Genomic DNA, 24,687 nt, shown 5'->3' on the forward strand with positions numbered 1-24,687 from the left:
TATACAGGATGGGTGGCAACCCTAGCAGTGTGTGGGAATGTTGTGGATAGTAGGAGAGGATAGCTTGACTAAATATTATCACGCTACTGAGTCAGTAGCAGAATACATTCCCTGGTATATAGCAGAAAGCTAGTTGGTAGATTCGTTTGAATCTCTTTACTTAAGCAATCCAATCTGGCTTGTTCAGATTGGGTTTGACCCTGGTAAATTCCCCTTTAATCCCTCTTAAAAAGAATAAAGACACAACAGTCTTCTTTCAAAAGGAACGATAAGAAGTTAACTTACATTCAGTTCACAGTGAGTTCCCTGAAGGAAGGCTTTAGCATCTGGTTACAGAAAAAAGTGTGGCTTACACAGTGGCGTAGCGTGGGTTGTCAGCACCCGGGGCAAGGCAAGTAATTTGCGCCCCCTAACCCGCGGATTTGTGCCCCCTAACCCGTGGATTTGCGCCCCCTAACCTGTGGATTTGCCCTAACCCCAGATGTTGCGCCTGGTGTGGCCGGCCCCCCCTGCACCCCCCACGCTACGCCACTGGGCTTACACCTTTGTGAGGATGACCCAATGTGCTGCTGGCTGAGAGCCTGTAGACAGCAAAATATATCAAGATAAGAGCATCAAGAGAAAGATGGCTGCATGACCAGCCTTTCTATGGGGTCTCTCAGGGTCATGCCCATCTACCTGGTCACATGCAGGGGGAGGATGCTCCAGACCAGGTGTGACAGGAAGTCCTCCTGGCTGGACCAACATTCTCCTGCAAGTCCCTTCTAGGCAAACAGGAAATGTTGCACTTGACTGCTTATGTTACATCTCACACAGTGAAGGGTTCTTGCAATGGCCAAAAGGACTTCAGTATTGAGCTTGTGTGTGGAAGCTGCAGCTGTCCATTGTGACCCTCTTGGTCTTCTTCCCTTCAGTTTCTCTGCCGCAGAAGACCTTGGATGGACCGGATGACCAGAAACAAGGAATGGAGCTTAGCCTGTATCATCTGAAGACCTGCTGACCTCTCCGAATGTGACCATCAAGGCACCACGATCTGAGACCTTGGCTTTCTACCAACTTGTCAGGTTTCTGGTCATTGAGCAAAGTTTGCTCCATCCGGCATCCTCTTTTTCTTTTGCACAATAAAGGCATTGACTCATCTGCATGCTAGACTGTGTGTGTGTGTGTGTGTGTGTGTTCACTGCTTCCTTCTCCAGCGTTGTGCCCAACTTTGTTGTCCCAATGGGGCAGGGCTGAGGAACCTTCAGCCCACCTGCCAATCTTGCCCCACCAGCCTTCCACGTTTGGTCCTCAATGCCATTTGGGGCAAGCCATACCCACCTGTCCAACACCTGATGTGATACACGTATGGGCGGCCTTGAGAAATAGGGCGGGGCCATCACAGAGCCCACTTTGGGGAGCTCCCAAATCACCTAGCAGCCAGTTTGCTGTCCGGAGCCACTGACACACTGCCAAGTGAAGAACAGCACCAAGCAGAATTGCACTCTCTTCCCATCAGCTGATGCACTGATGCAAAGGGAGAGTGGTCCTGCTTAGCACTGGATTCACAAGAGAGCTCTGTACACCCAAGCCCAGTACTAAGCAGAATTATCCTCCTTCCCCAATCAGCTGATGGCAAGGGAAAGTGATCCTGCTGAGTGTCGGCCCACCAGAGAACTCCCTGCAGAGGAGCTCCAGAGCCCAGTGAGGACCCAGAATCTGAGTCAGGGTCTCCAGAGGCTCCTGCTATGGAGTTCAACGAGGCACAGGGCTCTGAGCTTTCCACTGCAGACTGGGAGATCACTGAACCAGATCCTGACAGACTGGACCCCAGGGAGCAACTTCTCATGGCAAAGCCACAGCCAGGATGGGTGTCTTCCCCTTCCCCTTAGGAACCAAGTGTTTCCCACAGTCCCTCACTGGTCCTACAGCACAGGGGGTGCAGCAGGTGGGATGTTATGGAGGATCCAGGTGAGAGGCTTGGCCCTTTTTTAGGGGGCAGAGCTTGGGAGAAGTTGCCAGGGGGCAGAGACTCCAGAAGGCTCAGTTTGGCTCACTGGAGGAAGCTGCTGCCTTGGAGCTCTCAGTGTTTCTAACATCACCACTTATGGACTCATTGTTAAAACCGTGTTCATGTAAGACAATCTTACTCGGCTACGAGTGATCGCCAAAAAAGAAGAAGACCTGAGGGAGCCCCCAGCACTGCTTTGGAGAATCATTTGGGAATGGGGAGAGATCCAGTGACCTGTCATCCCAGCCTTCTGTTGCCTCCCCTTGGGAGTCCTGGGAAGCTGAGCAGGCCAGACGGGGTGGCGGAAGGATTTGGTGGGAGCAGACTTCGTGCCACCAGTCAGCAGATCCCAGGCCTGCCTGTCTTGTTCTGCCTGGGGAGTCTTCATCTCCAACATCTCTCCATCTCCCCTTCTATAGCTCTGCCTCCACTACATGTGGGATGTAAACACAGGAGCAGTCAATGACAACATTCCTAGAGTGTACATGCTAGAACATGGGGGGGATGTCTGTCCAGCAAGCAGGTAAACTTCCTGGGGACAGACTTCCTCCGCATGTGACCAGAGGTGGGTGTGGCCTCACCTGTGCAGGTAATGACAAAAGCACAGGGCAGGCAGACACACTCTCTCTCTCTGCCATTTTCCTTTGATGAAGCAACATCTAAGGATGCTCTCTTGGCTCCCAGCCAAGAGAGGAGATAAGGACTATCTTGCTACAAGATAGATTCTAAATGTATGTAACCTTTTTAAGCTGTGCCTTCTGGGATCACTTTGTGAACAGAACATGAGTAAACTCTTTTATACTTTTATGAAGACTGTGTCGTGTCTTGTATTTTAAGAGGGAACTAAAGGGGAAATTACCAGGGTAATTATTATAGAGGTTCTAGCGAACCTGTGCAAGCATTACCGTTGCGCACTTAAAGGGGAATGTTTATAAACTCTGCTGATATTTTGGGAACTTGTTAGCACAAGTTGGATAAGGATATAATTAGTCAATATATCCTCTCCTGCACCCCAGAACATTCCCAAACTACAGACCCTCTTGTCTGGGTCAAGAGGGAACACCCTCACCCCTTGAGGATAAAAATGGAATGGGTCAATTATTTTATGTTTTTATTGTTTACAAAAGAACCTTTATGTTCTGCCAAACCATTTCAAATTAGTTGTTGGTCAAATATAGATATCACTGGTCAATTTTTAGCAACGAAGTTGTATTGTTCTCTTTCCACATGTTTTTATGATGCATTTTTGTGCTATTTATGCTCCTTTTCACTGCTTGGGGCTTTTAAAATATTATGAGCAGCTTGCTAACCCTTGGCTGTCACCCCTAAGCTCCTGCCACCCACTCCTTTGGGGTGGAGAAGCATCTTCAGTTTGCCCCTGAGTTTTGCCATGGTCCAGGCAGCCTTGAGGGACCCAGGCTGAGCCCTTCAGGGGACTTTGGGAGGCCAGAAGAACCTCCCTCACTGGAGCTCCACCACAGAATCACAGAATTGCAGAGGCGGAAGGGACCTTGAGGGTCATCTAGTCTAAGACACTGCAATGCAGGGATCCCCTTGCCTCCCTCTCTGCTGCCAGTGCAACAGGGAATAGCATGGAAGGGCATCCTGGCTTGCAGAATATCAGCCCCAAATCCCCTTCTCCCTTGGGAGGCAGCAGGTGTGGTTCCAAACCACCCTCCTCACTCTGGCACCGCTGTGGAAAGGCTGACCACAGCTTTTCAGCCGTTGGGACGGTTTGTTTCAAAACCTGGTCAGGGAGGAAAGAAGATCCGCTCTGTCCTGCTCACCACCTTCCTGGGCGTGTTGTGGTTCTGCAATCCCCTGATGCTTCTGGGAGATATAAAGAGAGAGAAGCCAGGCTGGGCGATGGATTCCCCACTTAGCCTGCCCCACCATGAGGTCTGCTGGCTTGGTGCTTCTTGTGGGCCTCCTCGCCCTCTGGACTGAGCTGACACCCACCTCTGGTCAGAGGCCAGCAGGTAAGAGATTGGGTGAAGGCAGGTGGTATGTGTTGTGAAGAGGGAGCCTAGACAGGGTTAGTGGAGCCAGAGGGACTGCAGAAAACTCACTTCCTGGTCCCTGCTAAAACTGCCAGGCATGTTCTTTGTCAAGGAAGCAGCAGAATGGGTGACAGGACTAAGAAGGCCAGGAATTGTTTGGAGAAGCCAATTAGTCCAAACCAGAGATGATGACATTTAACTATGAGGAAGATGAAACAAGAAATTTTTTGAAGGAAATAAAAATAGATGTAAAAGTAAGAAATGTAATCAAGTACTTGGGAATAAATATAACAAGAAATTAAAATATTTAGAACAGGCATAGGCAAAGTCCAGCCCTTTAGATGTTTGGGACTACAATTCCCATCACTCCCGACCACTGGCCCTGTTAGCTAGGGATGATGGGAATTGTAGTCCCAAACATCTGGAGGGCCGGACTTTGCCTATGCCTGATTTAGAACAAGAGAATTTTAACAAATTAAAGAAAGAAGTTAAGGAAAAGCTAGAGGAATATAAGAAAATTAAGCTTTCATGGTTTTGAAGAATAGAGATTATTAAAATGAAAATTTTGTCTAGACTATTTTGTTATTTAGAATGTTACCAGTTAAGATATCAGAGACAGAGATAAAGGGTTGGCAAAGCATGATGAATAAATTTTGTAATGGGGATAAGAAACCTTGAATTTATAAAAGAAGATTGTATAAAAGATTGGATTAAAGCTAACTGAAAGTCCAGAGGTAGCATTATTATCAATTGACGATGGGGTGGGAGGTTCACAGGCTGTGAAGGACTTGCTCACAAATGTATTGACAGCTGGACGATTTATTATAGCCAGGAAGTGGAAGGGGCAAGGGGAATATAAAATGGAAGAATGGTATAAAGAGGTGTGGGATACAGTGGTACATCGGGTTACAGACACTTCAGGTTACAGACTCCACTAACCCAGAAATAGTACCTCGGGTTGAGAACTTTACCTCAGGATGAGAACAGAAATCGCACGGCAGCGGGCGGCCCCCTTAGCTAAAGTGGTACCTCAGGTTAAGAACAGTTTCAGGTTAAGAACAGACCTCTGGAACGAATTAAGTTCTTAACCCGAGGTACCACTGTATAGCTGTTAATGATAAATTAGCGTGGGCCATTAAGGTAAGACAGGGAATATGCAGGAGAAATGATTTTGAGGAGATATGGAGGGTGTTTGTACAATTTGTGCTGTTTAAACGGAAAAGGGGTCAAACCACCGCAAGAGGTGTTGAAATCTTGGGAAATTGGATAGTTACAGTGGAATGGTCTTGGGGGTTGGAGGCACAATGTTTATTTATGATTATTACTTGTCCCCCCAAAAAAGAAAATTTTAAAAGGGAGGACCAAGACGTAAAGGGTATGGAAACAAAACGTTATGAGGAATGGTGGAGGGAGTTGGGTCTGCTTAGCCTGGAGAAGGGACGACTGAGAGGAGGTAGGAGAGCTATCTTCAAATACTTGAAGGGCCACCACATGGAAGATGGAAAAAAATTGTTTCCTGCTGCTCTGAAAGGCAGGACTTGTTCTGCTCCTGAGCTGCTGAGAGTGCAGGGACCACCCTACAGCAGGGGTGGGGTGTCATTGGGAAGTCTAGTTTTGTGTGACACCTCAGACCTCTGAGCAGAACAGAGGCCACCTTAGGAATCCTGGGCTACTCTGGCCACTGGATGCAAAGGAGCCCCATCCCACATGAAGAGAGAGAGAGCTTCTCTGGCCAAAGACATCTCTCAACCTTGGAATTCTGCTCTGTTGCAGGGAAGCCTGGGCAATGTCCTGGGGCTCAGCCAGGTATGGTCGGACCCTGCGTGGTTTGGTGTGAGAATGACTGGTCATGCCCTGGCATTCAGAAGTGCTGCGGCGGTTGCCCACGAGATTGCCGTTTTCCTGTCTAAGGTGAGATGGTTTTGAATTTGGTGGAGGGTGGGGTGCAGTGGGACAGACTTTTTCTTTAATGCAGGAGCCAGAATGACTGGAGTTTGTGGAAGATCTTCGAACCTCAGAGCTCAAAGTATCTGCTAGGCTTTCCTTCTTTCCTCAATTGCTGGATTGAATGAAGTAATGCTTCTGTTTAATGTATGTATTTAGTTGCATTGTGCATGACTGCCAATATCTATGTAATACAGTGGTACCTCGGGTTAAGAACTTAATTCGTTCCGGAGGTCCGTTCTTAACCTGAAACTGTTCTTAACCTGAGGTACCACTTTAGCTAATGGGGCCTCCCACTGCTGCTGTGCCGTCACCGCACAATTTCTGTTCTCATCCTGAAGCAAAGTTCTTAACCAGAGGTAATATTTCTGGGTTAGCAGAGTCTGTAACCTGAAGCGTCTGTAACCTGAGGTACCATTGCATATGAAATGATGAAATGTTGCCACACTGCAGTTTGTCCACAGGCAGGTAGTGTTGCAAACTACAGAAGGTTGCTGAGATGTGGCAGTTGGGCAACCCAGACAGGCCTGGCAACAGACTGAAGCAGCTGCCTTGCTCCTCTGGCTCCTCTGCCGGCCATCTTATGCAGAAGTGACTTGTAGTTTTAATATTTTGTTGGGAGCAGCCCAGAGTGGCTGGGGAAACCCAGCCAGATGGGTGGGGTATATAATAATAATAATAATAATAATAATAATAATAATAATAATAATAATTTCAAAGCAATCCATTGCAATCCATTGCAGCCTAATCGGACGGCCCTTCTGAATTGCTCACACAAACAGGCATACACACTTTGCTACCCACAACTTAAATGCATTCACATACCATTTCAAACATGCATTTGGAGAGGATCCCTAACTTGGCAGAGAGAGAGAAAGAGAAAGAAGCAAAAATACAGGAGAAACTGTGTCCTATTGAATCAATACATGATGTAACATTTAACCTCAAAATATGGAAGGATCCTTTATTATACAGGATGGGTGGCAACCCTAGCAGTGTGTGGGAATGTTGTGGATAGTAGGAGAGGATAGCTTGACTAAATATTATCACGCTACTGAGTCAGTAGCAGAATACATTCCCTGGTATATAGCAGAAAGCTAGTTGGTAGATTCGTTTGAATCTCTTTACTTAAGCAATCCAATCTGGCTTGTTCAGATTGGGTTTGACCCTGGTAAATTCCCCTTTAATCCCTCTTAAAAAGAATAAAGACACAACAGTCTTCTTTCAAAAGGAACGATAAGAAGTTAACTTACATTCAGTTCACAGTGAGTTCCCTGAAGGAAGGCTTTAGCATCTGGTTACAGAAAAAAGTGTGGCTTACACAGTGGCGTAGCGTGGGTTGTCAGCACCCGGGGCAAGGCAAGTAATTTGCGCCCCCTAACCCGCGGATTTGTGCCCCCTAACCCGTGGATTTGCGCCCCCTAACCTGTGGATTTGCCCTAACCCCAGATGTTGCGCCTGGTGTGGCCGGCCCCCCCTGCACCCCCCACGCTACGCCACTGGGCTTACACCTTTGTGAGGATGACCCAATGTGCTGCTGGCTGAGAGCCTGTAGACAGCAAAATATATCAAGATAAGAGCATCAAGAGAAAGATGGCTGCATGACCAGCCTTTCTATGGGGTCTCTCAGGGTCATGCCCATCTACCTGGTCACATGCAGGGGGAGGATGCTCCAGACCAGGTGTGACAGGAAGTCCTCCTGGCTGGACCAACATTCTCCTGCAAGTCCCTTCTAGGCAAACAGGAAATGTTGCACTTGACTGCTTATGTTACATCTCACACAGTGAAGGGTTCTTGCAATGGCCAAAAGGACTTCAGTATTGAGCTTGTGTGTGGAAGCTGCAGCTGTCCATTGTGACCCTCTTGGTCTTCTTCCCTTCAGTTTCTCTGCCGCAGAAGACCTTGGATGGACCGGATGACCAGAAACAAGGAATGGAGCTTAGCCTGTATCATCTGAAGACCTGCTGACCTCTCCGAATGTGACCATCAAGGCACCACGATCTGAGACCTTGGCTTTCTACCAACTTGTCAGGTTTCTGGTCATTGAGCAAAGTTTGCTCCATCCGGCATCCTCTTTTTCTTTTGCACAATAAAGGCATTGACTCATCTGCATGCTAGACTGTGTGTGTGTGTGTGTGTGTGTGTTCACTGCTTCCTTCTCCAGCGTTGTGCCCAACTTTGTTGTCCCAATGGGGCAGGGCTGAGGAACCTTCAGCCCACCTGCCAATCTTGCCCCACCAGCCTTCCACGTTTGGTCCTCAATGCCATTTGGGGCAAGCCATACCCACCTGTCCAACACCTGATGTGATACACGTATGGGCGGCCTTGAGAAATAGGGCGGGGCCATCACAGAGCCCACTTTGGGGAGCTCCCAAATCACCTAGCAGCCAGTTTGCTGTCCGGAGCCACTGACACACTGCCAAGTGAAGAACAGCACCAAGCAGAATTGCACTCTCTTCCCATCAGCTGATGCACTGATGCAAAGGGAGAGTGGTCCTGCTTAGCACTGGATTCACAAGAGAGCTCTGTACACCCAAGCCCAGTACTAAGCAGAATTATCCTCCTTCCCCAATCAGCTGATGGCAAGGGAAAGTGATCCTGCTGAGTGTCGGCCCACCAGAGAACTCCCTGCAGAGGAGCTCCAGAGCCCAGTGAGGACCCAGAATCTGAGTCAGGGTCTCCAGAGGCTCCTGCTATGGAGTTCAACGAGGCACAGGGCTCTGAGCTTTCCACTGCAGACTGGGAGATCACTGAACCAGATCCTGACAGACTGGACCCCAGGGAGCAACTTCTCATGGCAAAGCCACAGCCAGGATGGGTGTCTTCCCCTTCCCCTTAGGAACCAAGTGTTTCCCACAGTCCCTCACTGGTCCTACAGCACAGGGGGTGCAGCAGGTGGGATGTTATGGAGGATCCAGGTGAGAGGCTTGGCCCTTTTTTAGGGGGCAGAGCTTGGGAGAAGTTGCCAGGGGGCAGAGACTCCAGAAGGCTCAGTTTGGCTCACTGGAGGAAGCTGCTGCCTTGGAGCTCTCAGTGTTTCTAACATCACCACTTATGGACTCATTGTTAAAACCGTGTTCATGTAAGACAATCTTACTCGGCTACGAGTGATCGCCAAAAAAGAAGAAGACCTGAGGGAGCCCCCAGCACTGCTTTGGAGAATCATTTGGGAATGGGGAGAGATCCAGTGACCTGTCATCCCAGCCTTCTGTTGCCTCCCCTTGGGAGTCCTGGGAAGCTGAGCAGGCCAGACGGGGTGGCGGAAGGATTTGGTGGGAGCAGACTTCGTGCCACCAGTCAGCAGATCCCAGGCCTGCCTGTCTTGTTCTGCCTGGGGAGTCTTCATCTCCAACATCTCTCCATCTCCCCTTCTATAGCTCTGCCTCCACTACATGTGGGATGTAAACACAGGAGCAGTCAATGACAACATTCCTAGAGTGTACATGCTAGAACATGGGGGGGATGTCTGTCCAGCAAGCAGGTAAACTTCCTGGGGACAGACTTCCTCCGCATGTGACCAGAGGTGGGTGTGGCCTCACCTGTGCAGGTAATGACAAAAGCACAGGGCAGGCAGACACACTCTCTCTCTCTGCCATTTTCCTTTGATGAAGCAACATCTAAGGATGCTCTCTTGGCTCCCAGCCAAGAGAGGAGATAAGGACTATCTTGCTACAAGATAGATTCTAAATGTATGTAACCTTTTTAAGCTGTGCCTTCTGGGATCACTTTGTGAACAGAACATGAGTAAACTCTTTTATACTTTTATGAAGACTGTGTCGTGTCTTGTATTTTAAGAGGGAACTAAAGGGGAAATTACCAGGGTAATTATTATAGAGGTTCTAGCGAACCTGTGCAAGCATTACCGTTGCGCACTTAAAGGGGAATGTTTATAAACTCTGCTGATATTTTGGGAACTTGTTAGCACAAGTTGGATAAGGATATAATTAGTCAATATATCCTCTCCTGCACCCCAGAACATTCCCAAACTACAGACCCTCTTGTCTGGGTCAAGAGGGAACACCCTCACCCCTTGAGGATAAAAATGGAATGGGTCAATTATTTTATGTTTTTATTGTTTACAAAAGAACCTTTATGTTCTGCCAAACCATTTCAAATTAGTTGTTGGTCAAATATAGATATCACTGGTCAATTTTTAGCAACGAAGTTGTATTGTTCTCTTTCCACATGTTTTTATGATGCATTTTTGTGCTATTTATGCTCCTTTTCACTGCTTGGGGCTTTTAAAATATTATGAGCAGCTTGCTAACCCTTGGCTGTCACCCCTAAGCTCCTGCCACCCACTCCTTTGGGGTGGAGAAGCATCTTCAGTTTGCCCCTGAGTTTTGCCATGGTCCAGGCAGCCTTGAGGGACCCAGGCTGAGCCCTTCAGGGGACTTTGGGAGGCCAGAAGAACCTCCCTCACTGGAGCTCCACCGCAGAATCACAGAATTGCAGAGGCGGAAGGGACCTTGAGGGTCATCTAGTCTAAGACACTGCAATGCAGGGATCCCCTTGCCTCCCTCTCTGCTGCCAGTGCAACAGGGAATAGCATGGAAGGGCATCCTGGCTTGCAGAATATCAGCCCCAAATCCCCTTCTCCCTTGGGAGGCAGCAGGTGTGGTTCCAAACCACCCTCCTCACTCTGGCACCGCTGTGGAAAGGCTGACCACAGCTTTTCAGCCATTGGGACGGTTTGTTTCAAAACCTGGTCAGGGAGGAAAGAAGATCCGCTCTGTCCTGCTCACCACCTTCCTGGGCGTGTTGTGGTTCTGCAATCCCCTGATGCTTCTGGGAGATATAAAGAGAGAGAAGCCAGGCTGGGCGATGGATTCCCCACTTAGCCTGCCCCACCATGAGGTCTGCTGGCTTGGTGCTTCTTGTGGGCCTCCTCGCCCTCTGGACTGAGCTGACACCCACCTCTGGTCAGAGGCCAGCAGGTAAGAGATTGGGTGAAGGCAGGTGGTATGTGTTGTGAAGAGGGAGCCTAGACAGGGTTAGTGGAGCCAGAGGGACTGCAGAAAACTCACTTCCTGGTCCCTGCTAAAACTGCCAGGCATGTTCTTTGTCAAGGAAGCAGCAGAATGGGTGACTGATCTAAGAAGGCCAGGAATTGTTTGGAGAAGCCAATTAGTCCAAACCAGAGATGATGACATTTAACTATGAGGAAGATGAAACAAGAAATTTTTTGAAGGAAATAAAAATAGATGTAAAAGTAAGAAATGTAATCAAGTACTTGGGAATAAATATAACAAGAAATTAAAATATTTAGAACAGGCATAGGCAAAGTCCGGCCCTTTAGATGTTTGGGACTACAATTCCCATCACTCCCGACCACTGGCCCTGTTAGCTAGGGATGATGGGAATTGTGGTCCCAAACATCTGGAGGGCCGGACATTGCCTATGCCTGATTTAGAACAAGAGAATTTTAACAAATTAAAGAAAGAAATTGAGGAAAAGCTAGAAGAATATAAGAAAATTAAGCTTTCATGGTTTCAAAGAATAGAGATTATTAAAATGAAAATTTTGTCTAGACTATTTTGTTATTTAGAATGTTACCAGTTAAGATATCAGAGACAGAGATAAAGGGTTGGCAAAGCATGATGAATAAATTTTGTAATGGGGATAAGAAACCTTGAATTTATAAAAGAAGATTGTATAAAAGATTGGATTAAAGCTGACTGAAAGTCCAGAGGTAGCATTATTATCAATTGACGATGGGGTGGGAGGTTCACAGGCTGTGAAGGACTTGCTCACAAATGTATTGACAGCTGGACGATTTATTATAGCCAGGAAGTGGAAGGGGCAAGGGGAATATAAAATGGAAGAATAGTATAAAGAGGTGTGGGATACAGTGGTACATCGGGTTACAGACACTTCAGGTTACAGACTCCACTAACCCAGAAATAGTACCTCGGGTTGAGAACTTTACCTCAGGATGAGAACAGAAATCGCACGGCAGCGGGCGGCCCCCTTAGCTAAAGTGGTACCTCAGGTTAAGAACAGTTTCAGGTTAAGAACAGACCTCTGGAACGAATTAAGTTCTTAACCCGAGGTACCACTGTATAGCTGTTAATGATAAATTGGCGTGGGCCATTAAGGTAAGACAATGAATATGCAGGAGAAATGATTTTGAGGAGATATGGAGGGTGTTTGTACAATTTGTGCTGTTTAAACGGAAAAGGGGTCAAACCACCGCAAGAGGTGTTGAAATCTTGGGAAATTGGATAGTTACAGTGGAATGGTCTTGGGGGTTGGAGGCACAATGTTTATTTATGATTATTACTTGTCCCCCCAAAAAAGAAAATTTTAAAAGGGAGGACCAAGAAGTAAAGGGTCTGGAAACAAAACGTTATGAGGAATGGTGGAGGGAGTTGGGTCTGCTTAGCCTGGAGAAGGGACAACTGAGAGGAGGTAGGAGAGCTATCTTCCAATACTTGAAGGGCCACCACATGGAAGATGGAAAAAAATTGTTTCCTGCTGCTCTGAAAGACAGGACTTGTTCTGCTCCTGAGCTGCTGAGAGAGCAGGGACCACCCTACAGCAGGGGTGGGGTGCCACTGGGAAGTCTAGTTTTGTGTGACACCTCAGACCTCTGAGCAGAACAGAGGCCACCTTAGGAATCCTGGGCTCCTCTGGCCACTGGATGCAAAGGAGCCCCATCCCACAGGAAGAGAGAGAGAGCTTCTTTGGCCAAAGACATCTCTCAACCTTGGAATTCTGCTCTGTTGCAGGGAAGCCTGGGCAATGTCCTGGGGCTCAGCCAGGTATGGTCGGACCCTGCGTGGTTTGGTGTGAGAATGACTGGTCATGCCCTGGAGTTCAGAAGTGCTGCGGGAGTTGCCCACGAGCTTGTGCTTATCCTGTCAGAGGTGAGTCTGTTTATTCTGCGGAGGGTGGGGTGGGATAGGAAGCTCTTCTTCTTCATGAATCAAGGCCATTGTGACTTATGAAGAATTGCAGAATCTCTAAACTCAGAAGTGCTTACCTGGATTCTGGCTGGAGGCAGGAGTCAGCTGAGGCACGGAGCCCCACAAGGAGGAGAAGGCCACCACAACACATGATGGACAGGCTTTGTCTGCTGCCTAGACCATCAGTTGACTAGAACTTTCAGGTTGGAAAGGGAGCCCAAGAGTCAGTGAGGGTTTTGCTCTTTTGCAGAGAAGCCTGAACAATACCCTCCGAATCGAGGTGTGGGAATCTGCATTGCAAAGTGTGGATTTCTGGAACCCACTTGAGGATTTCTGGGATCCTCTGGGTTCCAGACAAAAGTGAACTCCATTGCAGCTGCACAGGGAGGGTCTCTCTGGCCAAAAGGCATCTCTCGGCCACAGAACCCTAGAACTGTCAGGTTGGAAAGGAGCCCAAGGGTCACTGAGGGCTTTGCTCTTTTGCAGGGAAGCCTGGACGATGCCCCCCGAATCGAGGTGTGGGAAACTGCATTGCACGGTGTAGAAATGACTGGTCCTGCCCTGGTGTTCAGAAGTGCTGCGGCGGTTGCCCACAAGATTGCCGTTTTCCTGTCTAAGGTGAGATGGTTTTGAATTTGGTGGAGGGTGGGGTGCAATGGGACAGAGTTTTTCTTTAATGCAGGAGCCAGAATGACTGGAGTTTGTGGAAGATCTTGGAACCTCAGAGCTCAAAGTATCTGGTAGGCTTTCCTTCTTTCCTCAATTGCTGGATTGAACGGACTAATGCTTCTGTTTAATGTATGTATTTAGTTGCATTGTGGATGACTGCCAATATCTATCTAATACAGTGGTACCTCGGGTGATGAACTTAATTCGTTCCAGAGGTCTGTTCTTAACCTGAAACTGTTCTTAACCTGAGGTACCACTTTAGCTAATGGGGCCTCCCACTGCTGCTGTGCTGTCACCGCACAATTTCTGTTCTCATCCTGAAGCAAAGTTCTTAACCCGAGGTAATATTTCTGGGTTAGCAGAGTCTGTAACCTGAGGTACCATTGCATATAAAATGATGAAATGTTGCCACACTGCAGTTTGTCCACAGGCAGGTGGTGTTGCAAACTACAGAAGGTTGCTGAGTTGTGGCAGTTGGGCAACCCAGACAGGCCTGGCAACAGACTGAAGCAGCTGGCTTGCTCCTCTGGCTCCTCTGCTGCCATCTTATGCAGAAACGACTTGTAGTTTTAATATTTTGTTGTGAGCAGCCCAGAGTGGCTGGGGAAACCCAGCCAGATGGGCGGGGTATAAATAATAAATAATAAATAATAAATACCGTGCTACCTCGGGTTACATATGCTTCTGGTTACATACACTTCAGGTTACAGACTCCTCTAACCCAGAAATATTGCTTCAGGTTAAGAACTTTGCTTCAGGATGAGAACAGAAATTGTGCTCCGGTGGTGCGGCAGCAGGAGGAGGCCCCATTAGCTAAAGTGGTGCTTCACGTTAAGAACAGTTTCAGGTTAAGTACGGACCTCCGGAACGAATTAAGTACTTAACCCGAGGTACCACTGTAATAATAATAATTTCAAAGCAATCCATTGCAATCTATTGCAGCCGAACCCTTCTGAATTGGTTACACAAACATGCACACACACTTGATGTTGTAAATCTGTCTATACTTTGCTACCCACAACCTAAATGCATGACGTTTCACATACCCTTTCAAACACATACCTTTGGAGAGGATCCCTAACTTGGCAGAGAGAGAGAGAGAGAGAGAGAGAGAGAGAGAGAGAGAGAAGCAAAAATACAGGACAAACTGTGTCCTATGTAATCAATATATGATGTAACATTTAACATCAAATTATGGAAGGATCCTTTATTATACAGGATGGGTGGCAACCCTAGCAGTGAGTGGGAATGTTGTGGATAGTAGGAGAGGATAGCTTGACTAAATATTATCACGCTACTGAGTCAGGAGCAGAATACATTCCCTGGTATATAGCAGAAAGCTAGTTGGTAGATTCGTTTGAATCTCTTTACTTAAGCAATCCAATCTGGCTTGTCCAGATTGGGTTTGATCCTGGTAAAGTCCCCTTTAATCCCTCTTAAAAAGAATAAAGACACAACAGTCTTCTTTCAAAGTAACGATAAGTTTACTTACATTCAGTTCACAGTGAGTTCCCTGAAGGAAGGCTTTAGCGTCTGGTTACAGAAAAAAGTGTGGCTTACATCCTTTGTGAAGATGACCCCATGTGCTGCTGGCTGAGAGCCTGTAGACAGCAAAATATATCAAGATAAGAGCATCAAGAGAAAGATGGCTGCATGACCAGCCTTTCTATGGGGTCTCTCAGGATCATGCCCATCTACCTGGTCACATGCAGGGGGAGGATACTCCAGACCAGGTGTGACAGGAAGTCCTCCTGGCTGGACCAACATTCTCCTGCATGTCCCTTCTAGGCAAACAGGAAATGGTGTACTTGACTGCTTATGTTACAACTCTATCTGTTGATGGACGGCCACCCTGACTCGGCCCCAGATACATTGACCAGATGTCTGGAAGCTGTGGCTGGATGGTTACGTGGGAGCCGGTTGAAGTTAAATCCTTCGAAGACAGAGGTCCTCTGGCTGGGACGGAGCGATATGGGATTGAGGGGGCAACTCCCATCTCTTGCGGGGGTGCAATTAGTGCCAGCATCATCCGTTAAGAGTTTGGGTGTAATCTTCAATACCTCCCTCTGTATGGAGGTGCAGATTACAGCTATAACAAAGGCAGCATTTTTTCATCTCCGCCAAGCTAAGCAGTTGGCTCCTTATCTCTCTCGCCCTGACCTAGCCACTGTGATCCACGCGACGGTCACCTCCAGACTGGATTATTGTAACTCGCTCTACGTGGGGCTGCCCTTGAGACTGACCCAGAAACTCCAGCAGGTGCAGAATGCCGCGGCGAGACTCCTTATGGGGTCTTCGCTGCGAGATCATATCCATCCGGTGCTATACCAGCTGCACTGGCTCCCGGTGGAGTACAGGATCAGGTTTAAGGTGCTGGTTTTAACCTTTAAAGCCCTATACGGCCTAGGACCCTCATACCTACGGGACCGCCTCTCCTGGTATGCCCCACAGAGAAACCTACGGTCTGCAAATAACAACATCCCCAAGGTCCCATGCCTCAGAGAGGTTAGGCTGGCCTCAACTAGAGCCAGGGCCTTCTCGGCCGCGGCTCCAATCTGGTGGAACGCTCTGTCACAAGAGACTAGGCCCCTGCAGGACCTGACATCTTTCCGCAGGGCCTGCAAGACAGAGCTGTTCCACCAGGCCTTTGGTCAGGGCGCAGCCTGACCCCCTCCTCTGGCAATCGGCATTCTGCACAGAATTTGCTTGATGGTTGCCATTAATTTGATTTTAATTTGATTTAATTAATTTTATAATGAATGTTTTTAGAATGTCGGACTATTTTGATTGCTGTTAGCCGCCCTGAGCCCAGCTTCGGCTGGGGAGGGCGGGATATAAATAAAATTTTTTATTATTATTATTATTATTATTATTATTATTATTATTATTATTATTATCTCACACAGTGAAGGGCTCTTGCAATGGCCAAAAGGACTTCAGTATTGAGCTTGTGTGTGGAAGCTGCAGCTGTCCATCGTGACCCTCTTGGTCTTCTTCCCTTCAGTTTCTCTGCCGCAGAAGACCTTGGATGGACCGGATGACCAGAAACAAGGAATGGAGCTTAGCCTGTATCATCTGAAGACCTGCTGACCTCTCCGAATGTGACCATCAAGGCACCACGATCTGAGACCTTGGCTTTCTACCAACTTGTCAGGTTTCTGGTCGTTGAGCAAAGTTTGCTCCATCCGGCATCCTCTTTTTCTTTTGCACAATAAAGGCATTGACTCATCTGCATGCTAGACTGTGTGTGTGTGTGTGTGTGTGTGTGTGTGTGTGTGTGTGTGTGTGTTCACTGCTTCCTTCTCCAGCGTTGTGCCCAACTTTGATGTCCCAATGGGGCAGGGTTGAGGAACCTTCAGCCCACCTGCCAATCTTGCCCCACCAGCCTTCCACGTTTGGTCCTCAAGGCCATTTGGGGCAAGCCATACCCACCTGTCCAACACCTGATGTGATACATGTATTGGCAACCTTGAGAAATAGGGTGGGGCCATCACAGAGCCCACCCTGGAGAGCTCCCAAATCACCCGGCAACCATTGTCCAGAACCATTGACAGACTGCCAAGTGGAGAACAGCACCAAGCAGAATTGCACTCCCTTCCCATCAGCTGATGCACTGATGCAAAGGGAGAGTGATCCTGCTTAGCACTGGATTCACAAGAGAGCTCTGTACACCCAAGCCCAGTACTAAGCAGAATTATCCTCCTTCCCCAATCAGCTGATGGCAATGGAAAGTCATCCTGCTGAGTGATGGCCCACCAGAGAACTCCCTGCAGAGGAGTCCCAGAGCCCAGTGAGGACCCAGAATCTGAGTTAGGGTCTCCAGAGGCTCCTGCTATGGAGTTCAATGAGGCACAGGGCTCTGAGCTGGTCTCTGAAGGCTGGGAGATCACTGAGCCAGACCCTGACAGACAGGATCCCAGGGAGCAACTTCTCATGGCAAAGCCACAGCCAGGATGGGTGTCTTCCCCTTCCCCTTAGGAACCAAGTGTTTCCCACAGTCCCTCACTGGTCCTACAGCACAGGAGGTGCAGCAGGTGGGATGTCATGGAGGATCCAGGTGAGAGGCTTGGCCCTTTTTTAGGGGGCAGAGCTTGGGAGAAGTTGCCAGGGGGCAGAGACTTCAGAAGGCTCAGTTTGGCTCACTGAAACAAGCTGCTGCCTTGGAGCTGTCAGTGTTTCTTCAAGACTTGGCCTGACACAGCCCCCAGCACTGCCTTGGAGAATCATTTGGGAGTGTGGAGAGATCCAGTGGCCTGTCATCCCAGCCTTATGTTGCCTCCCCCTGGGAGTCCTGGGAAGCTGAGCAGGCCAGACGGGGTGGCAGAAGGATTTGGTGGGAGCAGACTTCATTCCACCAGTCAGCAGATCCCAGGCCTGCCTGTCTTGTTCTGCCTGGGGAGCCATTTCCCAAAATGGGTCTTGCCAGCTGGGAAGTGGAGGTGGCTTTTCTCAGAAGAACTCTCTTCCCATCAATGGTCTTCCTCCTCCTTGGGAAAACAAAGCACATTCATTTCACAGAATCATAGACTTGCAGAGTTGGAAGGGATCCAAAGCGTCATCTAGTCCAACTTCCTGAAATTATCACTGGGAAATAATATTGTGATGGATATACCCAGTGGCAGCTGCTTCTGTTCCTTTAGTCATCCAGCCCAATGGGCGGGGGCCAAAGTTGGAGCATTACTTGTTATTTTCATTTATTTCATTCATTGTTCCCTTTACCCAAAAAGAAACTGTCTCAAAGACACTTGACATCTGACCATGTGCCCTCTTAACTCCTGTCCCTCCTGCCCTATTAAGTGACCCTGATGATTTTGGAGGTGCAAAAGCCTCTCCTCCAGGCCCCCCTCCCTTGAAATAGAATCTCATAGAGGAGGTTGCTGATCTGGTCATACAAGTTTCTTCCTAAGATGATGACTTTAGCTGGCCACCTAAGTGTCCTCATCAGCATCCCAAAATAATGAGCCAGGCTACAAGAACTACCTCCAGCTCAATGGGTGGGCTTTTTGTTCACCGGCTTCATCTACCTGCTAGATAGAAGAACAAGAGCCAGAAATAGTTATGTGAGCCAAACTGGAAGCAGGCTGGAGGCTGGAAACACAGAGAAGTGCTTGACACCACGTTTCTCCACTGACCATTTCAAGGAAACCAAAGCTGGTTGGAACCCCTGGAGCCTCTCAGCACTTGGAGGAGTTGGTGGCATTTAACAGGGGCTATTTAAGCTGCGATCCTGCTTGGGAGCAAGTCTCAATAAAGTCCATGGGCCTACTTAAGGGTAGACATGCCTCAGAGTGTGCTTTTAAACCCAATGATATCAAAGCCCTTGGCTTCTTCCTCGCTTCTTGGAAGCGGCTGGAGGATGCTTGTTCCTGCCATGAAACTTGTTCTCCTCCAGCACATGGAAAGAGGTGTGTCCCTGACCCCCTGGACCCTTCTGCTTCTTCTGCATCTGGAAGTGTGGTGCACCACCTCTGTCCTCCTGAGGCAGGTTCTGTTAAAAGTCCGAAGCCTGCAAGCACTTTCTGATGTCCTTTCGCATGCTACTAGGACCAGTCTCTTCACTTCTGAACTCCTTTGATGATGCACAACTTAGCAGAGCAGTGCAGCTTTTCTTAGGCAATGATTGAGACTGATCAGTCAGGACGACGATCAGGAACAAAGCTGAAGACTAGTAACTTGATTTTGTAGTTTATTATATACAGCAGTGAGACGCGGGTGGCGCTGTGGGTAAAACCTCAGTGCCTAGGACTTACCGATCACATGGTCGGCGGTTCGAATCCCCGCGGCGGGGTGAGCTCCCGTCATTCGGTCCCAGCGCCTGCCAACCTAGCAGTTCGAAAGCACCCCCGGGTGCAAGTAGATAAATAGGGACCGCTTACCAGCGGGAAGGTAAACGGCGTTCCGTGTGCTGCGCTGGCTCGCCAGATGCAGCTTGTCACGCTGGCCGCGTGACCTGGAAGTGTCTCCGGACAGCGCTGGCTCCCGGCCTATAGAGTGAGATGAGCGCACAACCCTAGAGTCTGTCAAGACTGGCCCGTACGGGCAGGGGTACCTTTACCTTTATATACAGCACTAAACTCACAAGCTATATACAAGTTACTATATACAGACACGAACTTCATCACTCTCCAAGCACACCAGAATACTCCTAACTAGCCAAACAATGTCATAGGTCATGCTGCCTATATGAGAGACCTCAGCCAATCACCCTGTTACTAGGTCCTCTTATCTCCAGGCAAATTTCTCCCGTGCTCTGTCTCCCTAGCCTGTAGTCAAAACACTAATTGCTCACTTGCCCAAGCTGCACATAGACTATGAACTCCAACGGGTTCTTGAGTTACTAAACTTGGTTTTTGGCAGGCTCACCAGCATTTCCCAACCTCTCCTTTCTGTGCTGTTTTCGTGCTCCATAAGTGGGGCAAAAATGAGTGAGTATCCAAGGGTTTGTGAGTCATATGAGCAATGGAACATGCAGCACATAGTCAAGTGATGGAACTCCCAAAGAGGGCAGTGATGGCCACCATCCTAGATGGAGAAGAGATCTCACGATGATTCGGCTCTGCCTCCACAGTTAGAGGCAGCAAAACTTCTGAATAAGAGCTGGTGGAAACTGCAGGAGGGGAGAGTTGCTCTTGTGCTCGGGATCTCCTTGTGGGTTTCCCACAGGCAACTGTTTGGCCCCTGTGAGAACAGGATGCTGGACTAGATGGGCCTGTTGACTCGGAGCAAAGGTCCAAAATCGTTGTCCTTCCCAGTCAATAAAAACAAAGGGACAGTGGCTGGAAAGGTAAGAAGAGAGCTTATTCTGGCTGCAGCCCATAGTCCCGGTCTGGATGAACCCAAAGGTCCCAGGCCCAAAACTTTTATACAACTGTAGCACAAACCCCACAAACACATGATCTCCAGCATCACCATTGGCTAGGAAATCGCGTGATCCAGGCATGCTTGAGTCAGGTTCTTCCACCTGGCTTCAGGACAGTTATCCACTGACATTTATCATGCTCTCTCTCTCTTTCTCTTGTAAATAATTTTAATTAATTTTCAATTAAAAACACCACAATTAATGAACTCACAATGCATTACATTCCAAATTACATTCCAAATTAAAAAGATTGGGGGGGGGGGCGCTTCCCATGTTCTGGATGTCCAGAGTAATCTTCTCACACATTGTTTTTTCTGCCTTCTTTACCTGTTGTTATCCTATTTCCAAATTCAGATATCAACCTCTCAAAGTCACCAGTCACTGGTGCAAATCTCCAACCGTATTAAAATGAATCCATATGTCCAATTCGCCTGCCGGAACACAGTTTTCTTCTTGCTTTTATCCATCTCAACTCTGCTCCCTCGAAGATCTGGGCTGTTGTCCAAGCCTGCTCCAATTAATGATAATGACGCTGTGAGCTATCAGTCATTTACTTATGCTGTCAAGGTCTTATTTAGAAAGTCAAGAGAATAGGATATTTTCACTTTTACATTCAGCAATCATTTGGCAATTGATTGGCTTTTCCCGGAATCGATACCTGCCCCCTCCACGGGCCCTTTATCTCAATTTTGGGCCTGCTAAGCATAACTGGCCTTGGAGCTGCAACTCTGGATATGTCCTGTGGCCTAAGCAATCATGGATGCGCCTTGCAGTTGGGCTGTGGGAAGGTGTTTCTGCAGACACAGCACTTAGCAGGTTGAAGGCAGCTGTGTATGTGATGTGATCGATGCAGAGCCTTGGCACCTCTGAATTATAAAACTCAGGTACCGTATAACACTCAGGCATAACGCTCAGGTATGGTACTCCTGAGTTATATCTCTCAAGTATCTGAAACATGTTCTGTGTAAGCAGCATCACAGCCTAGGGATACTGTACTCTGCCTTTCTACCAGCGCATAGTTCCTTTTCCAACTAGCCTGAAGGAACTTGGCAGCTTCTCTGCATTCCTAATGGGCCCAAGCTCTCTTCAGTTTCCTTCTAGCTGCTGCTAGCAGACTGTAAGCTATTGTCCTTAGAAACTGACTCAAAGCAGAAATATTAGTATTGTGTAAGCAATGTATAAGAGTGATGTATGATCGAAAATGCCTGCCTGCTGTGTTGACCCCAGTGGATCTCAGGTCATGACACTTGGGACCCAGGTAATGATACCCAGGTTATCAAGCCAATAGCCTGAACCAGCAGGTCTTGTCTCATGTTTTTAACACAAAATGCACCTGCTGAAGAACCTAAGAAGATCCTGCTGGAACAGGCCAATGTCCTTAGAATCTTAGCAGAATCCAAGCATTGCTTTCTCCCAGCTTCTGCCAGCCTCCTCTCAGATCTCGCTCACCACTCTGGCTTTTGCCTTTCTCACTATCAGGCAGGGGAGGGAGGGAGCTCCATCCATTTGCCTTCTAGCACAGTGAAGAAAGTGAAGTCCCCCAAGGGTCACTATGGGGACCTGTCTTTGCTTTTTAGCCGGTTCAAACACAATCTAGAGTTAGGGTTGAGCAGTGAGGTGGCCAAGTTTGCTGAAGACACGAAACTGTTCAGGATCATTCAAACAAGCTTTGATTTTGAGGAGTTCCAAAAGGACATGTGCAAACTGAGTGGACAGGGAGTAAAATGTCAAACGCAATTCAATCTAAAAAAAGTATAAAGTGATGCATATTGGCACACATCTTAATTGTGGATATACATGCTCAGTGGGGCTGAACTGGCATGGACTGGCCTTGGGGTCATAGTGGGTAGCTCAATGACTCAACAGTTTCATCAAGCTCCATACTATGAGCCCAAGGTCACACTCTGGGTCCATCACCACCAGTGTAGAACCCATTACCATATATGTGAAATTAAGATTTCTTTCCCCCAACATGCAACACTTTACATTCCTTTACAATGAATTGCATTTGCCATTTTACTGCTCACCTGCTCAGTTTGGAGAGGTCCTTTTGGAGCTTTTCACAATCTCATCTTGTTTTATTGACCCTGAACAATTTAGTATCCTCCACTTAACCAATTCCTGATCCAGAAGTGGACCTCTCCTCTTTGACTGCTCGGTTTTCTCAAGAGTCTTTGGTGAGGGTCTTTGTGGAAAGCTTTTTGGAAGTCCAAGTATGCTAGGTCAACTGGATCACCTCTATGCTTCTTGACCCTCTCAAAGAACTCAAATGGGTTTGTGAGACAGAACTTGACAACCTGCAGGGCTGTGTACCAGATCTGGTCAAGTCCCAAATGGAATATGGCTGACGTGCAACTTCACACAGTCACCTGCATATTTATAATCATCTGCAAATTTGAGGAGCATCCCTCAATTCCTTTATCCAAGTTGTTTATAAAGATGTTGGACAGCAATAGGCCCAGGGGAAAAAACCATGAGGCACCCTACTTGTCATTTTTACCAGGATGATGAGGAATCATTTGTGAGCAATCTTTGGGTTCAAGCCTCACTGGGGTTCCTTGAGAATGTCAACAAGCACAAAGATAAAGGTGACCCACATTGACAAATGGACTTGGACTTTCAGAAAACTTTCCACAAAGTCCTTCACCAAAGACTCCTGAGTCAGCTGAGCAGTCAAGGAGTAAGAGGAGAGGTCCTCTTGTGGATCATCAATTGGTTAAGTTGCAGGAAGCCAAGAGTGGGAATAAATAGTTCTCTGAATGGAGAGGCATGCATAGATGGGTAAACTATCTTTCCATGAAATGAAAAGGGCTCGGTGGCACTGGGAGAAGAAGGAGAAAGTGCTTGCCTGCGGGGTGGGGGGCTGGAGGCAGGTGGCAGCCGAGCCCAGAGAGCAAGGACCCCCACCAGGAGGAGAAGGCCACTAGATCACATAATGGAGAAGCTTAGGAGCCCACTGCCCAGCATGGCTGGCATCTGTCTGTCTTGAGAGACAGTGGAGTGTGCCTCAGAGGAAGAAGCCAAACTGCCAGAGAATCACAGCTCCTGCTAACTTGCCACTGCTGTCTCCTATGTCATTTTTGCTGGGGGACCTCCCTGGGACACATGCCTGGGCAGTGTGTATGGAGGTCCTGGGCTTCCCAGACAACGAAACCTTCCTCTCAGCCTCACTGATTTAACCCAAAGGAAAGCAAAAGAAGGCATTTGGCACCAGCTTGGCTGCAGGAGTTGCTGGAGGGAGGACTACAAGGTGCCATCCAAACATCTTAGGGACTCTACTCTGGATTTGTGTAGGGTTCCCTCCCTAGTCTTTTCTTCTCCCAAAGGGGTCCCACAAGGCAGCGGGTATGGGTTTTTCCTTGGGGTTTATTTCCAAAGCCTTTCTCATGAATGAGTATAGAGCAAGGCAGCAGAAGTTTAAATTTAGCTTTAGCCAGGGCAGTGCCTCTTTTATATCTCAGAAAACAGGTTTAACAGGGAATTTCTGAAGCAGGAGGTTTAAGGAAGCTGGCAGACCCGAGGAGGGCAGAGAGGACATCCTTCTCTCTCTAACGTGATTTTGCAACCAACTATTATGAAACAGCTAAGGCACTTTTTGTGACCTTTCTGAAGGTATTTCTGCCTCAGAAATGCATTGCTTTCCTACATGGGCAAGACCACATGTAGTGGGTGACTTGGGTACTATGGTGCCCTGTGAGAGGCAAAATACCCTGGGCCCCTCCAGCCTTCTCACTTTGGGAAGGAGACAAGAGTGCTCTGGGAGGGTTCTAGAGCCTTCCCACCCGCTTTCCCAAGGGGAGAAAGAGATAACTAGGTTTTGGGAAGGAAGCAAGAAGACTCTCAGAGCCTCATGGCTCCTTCCAAAAGTCCAGCACCTCTCTTACCAGGCTTTGAGACAGCGCTCCCGCAGCTCAGCACCCAGTGCATGCGTACCACTCACGCAGCCCTAAATCTGCCCCTGCTATCTGGATGGGTCCATTTTCCATATGAGTGGGGGTCCTAGTGGGGCCCCCTTCTGAGCTCTACCACCTTCCAGATTTTCAGGCTGTTGTTGCTGTTTAGTCATTTAGTCGCGTCTGCCTCTTCGTGACCCCCTGGACCAGAGCACGCCAGTCACTCCTGTCTTCCACGGCCTCCCACAGTTTGGTCAAACTCATGCTGGTGGCTTCAAGAACACTGTCCCACCATCTCGTCCTCTGTCGTCCCCTTCTCCTTGTGCCCTCCATCTTTCCCAACATCAGGGACTTTTCCTGGGAGTCTTCTCTTCTCATGAGGTGGCCAAAGTCTTGGAGCCTCAGCTTCAGGATCTGTCCTTCC

At 48.1% G+C, this 24,687-nt stretch overlaps 1 long non-coding RNA gene across 1 annotated transcript; it reads left to right on the forward strand.

Annotated features, from left to right (window-relative positions):
• Positions 1-3,874: 3,874 nt before the first annotated feature.
• LOC144327877 (uncharacterized) lies at positions 3,875-8,046 on the forward strand. Its single transcript, XR_013393058.1, has 3 exons — positions 3,875-3,969; positions 5,764-5,901; positions 7,817-8,046. It is a non-coding gene; the product is annotated as an uncharacterized LOC144327877 (long non-coding RNA).
• The last annotated feature ends 16,641 nt before the right edge of the window (positions 8,047-24,687 follow it).

Source organism: Podarcis muralis, chromosome 5, assembly GCF_964188315.1.
Source record: "Podarcis muralis chromosome 5, rPodMur119.hap1.1, whole genome shotgun sequence".
NCBI lineage: Eukaryota > Metazoa > Chordata > Lepidosauria > Squamata > Lacertidae > Podarcis > Podarcis muralis.